Raw genomic sequence first — 2,500 nt, 5'->3', positions numbered from 1 at the left:
AATGGCGCCAGGGCGCCCAGGCGGAAAAGAGGCGCCCAGGCGAAAAAGAGGCGCCCAGGCGGAAAAGAGGCGCCCTGGCGTAGGCGCCCAGGCGCCAAAAGAGGCGCCAGGCGAAAAGGCGCCAGGGCGCCCAGGCGGAAAAGAGGCGCCCAGGCGGAATGGCGCCAGGGCGCCCAGGCGGAAAAGAGGCGCCCAGGCGAAAAAGAGGCGCCCAGGCGGAAAGGCGCCAGGGCGCCCAGGCGGAAAAGAGGCGCCCTGGCGTAGGCGCCCATGCGCCAAAAGAGGCACCCAGGCGAAAAGGCGCCAGGGCGCCCAGGCGGAAAAGAGGCGCCCAGGCGGAATGGCGCCAGGGCACCCAGGCGGAAAAGAGGCACCCAGGCGGAAAAGAGGCGCCCTGGCGTAGGCGCCCAGGCGCCAAAAGAGGCGCCAGGCGAAAAGGCGCCAGGGCGCCCAGGCGGAAAAGAGGCGCCCAGGCGAAAAAGAGGCGCCCTGGCGGAAAAGAGGCGCCCTGGCGTAGGCGCCCAGGCGCCAAAAGAGGCACCCAGGCGAAAAGGCGCCAGGGCGCCCAGGCGGAAAAGAGGCGCCCAGGCGGAATGGCGCCAGGGCACCCAGGCGGAAAAGAGGCGCCCAGGCGAAAAAGAGGCGCCCAGGCGGAAAAGAGGCGCCCTGGCGTAGGCGCCCAGGCGCCAAAAGAGGCGCCCAGGCGAAAAGGCGCCAGGGCGCCCAGGCGAAGAGGCGCCAGGGCGCCCAGGTGGGAAAGAGGCGCCCAGGCGAAAAGGCGCCAGGGCGCCCAGGCAGAAAAGAGGCGCCCAGGCGAAAAAGAGGCGCCCAGGCAGAAAGGCGCCATGGCGCCCAGGCGGAAAAGAGGCGCCCTGGCCAGGCGGAAAAGAGGTGCCCAGGCGAAAAAGAGTCGCCCAGGCCGAAAGGCGCCATGGCGCCCAGGCGGAAAAGAGGCGCCCACGCGAAAAGGCGCCAGGGCGCCAAGGCGGAAAACAGGCGCCCAGGCGGAAAGGTGCCAGGGCGCCCAGGCGGAAAAGAGGCGCCCAGGCGCGTGGGGGGCAAGGCGCCAGGCGCCAGGCACGCGCGGAGGCAAGGCGCCAGGCGCAAGGCGCCACGCGCGCGCGCGCGTGGGGGGCGAGGCGCCAGGCGCCAGGCGCCGGGCGCGCGTGGGGGGCAAGGCGCCAGGCGCCGGGCGCGCGCGTGGGGGGCGAGGCGCCAGGCGCCAGGCGCCGGGCGCGCGTGGGGGGCAAGGCGCCAGGCGCCGGGCGCGCGCGCGTGGGGCGCCAGGCGCCTGGCGGGCGGGCGCCCCCAGGAAGGGGTGCTGGCGCGCGATGGGGTTGCGCCCGTACGGACCGTGTGACAGTACAGACACTTTGGCGAAACCTCCTGCCCGAAGCGATTTTAGGCGTTCGGCTAGGTAGGTGACCCGGTTTTTTTCGCGTTTCTCGGCCGCTAGCCCCTTTTTTCGCGTTTTCGTGCGCGCGCCCCTCTTGACCTCGCACGCGCGCCGCGCGTCGCGTCCTTGTCCTTGTCCGCGTCCGCGTTCGCGCGTGTCGGCGATCACGGGCCCCGTGCATGGCTCGTCTCTGTGGACCATCGCCCCGCTCTTGTCCCTCTTTCGTGTTTGTGTGGCGCCCCGCCCCGTGCACCATTGCCGGCTGGCAGCAAGGTGCCTAGCCCCCCTTGCCGCCAGGCCTGTCCACCCCAAGGTGCTAAAGCCGCCAGGCACCTGTGCCGCCGAACCGTGCGTCCGTAAGCCGCTGCACGTGCGGCGGCCGGCCATGCCCGTGCTATTGACCCTGTGTGACAGTACAGACACTTTGGCGAAACCTCCTGGCCGACGGGGTTTTTGCGCCCACCTAGGTAGGGCGACCCCTTTTTTTTCGTGTCGCCTGTCCGTGTGTCCCTTTTTCGCCTTTTTCGGGTTCGTGTTTTCGTGTGCCGCCAAAAGCAAGCCCTGCGCTCGTCCCGTCCCGCTTGACCCGTGCATCCGCCGGTGCTGGCCTGCAAAATGCCTGTGAGCGACGCACGTGACCAGCAGCCCAGGCGAGTGTGCACGGGTGGCAGGCGAAACGGGCGTGCGTGTCGCCAGTGTGTATGTCCCTTTTTCGCCTTTTTCGGGTTCGTGTTTTCGTGTGCCGCCAAAAGCAAGCCCTGCGCTCGTCCCGTCCCGCTTGACCCGTGCATCCGCCGGTGCTGGCCTGCAAAATGCCTATGAGCGACGCATGTGACCAGCAGCCCAGGCGAGTGTGCATGGGTGGCAGGCGAAACGGGCGCGCGTGTCGCCAGTGCGTATGTCCCTTTTTCGGGTTCGTGTTTTCGTGTGCCACCAAAAGCAAGCCTTGCGCTCGTCCCGTCCCGCTTGACCCGTGCATCCGCCGGTGCTGGCCTGCAAAATGCCTGTGAGCGACGCATGTGACCAGCTGCCCAGGCGAGTGTGCACGGGTGGCAGGCGAAACGGGCGTGTCGCCAGTGCGTATGTCCCTTTTTTGCCTTTTTC

This window comes from Aristolochia californica, unplaced genomic scaffold (genome assembly GCF_029961685.1).
Source record: "Aristolochia californica isolate CCGP_79_NKW_82.1479 unplaced genomic scaffold, dmAriCali1.0.hap1 SCAF_45, whole genome shotgun sequence".
Lineage (NCBI taxonomy): Eukaryota > Viridiplantae > Streptophyta > Magnoliopsida > Piperales > Aristolochiaceae > Aristolochia > Aristolochia californica.
Note: the sequence above shows the minus strand (reverse complement) of the source record.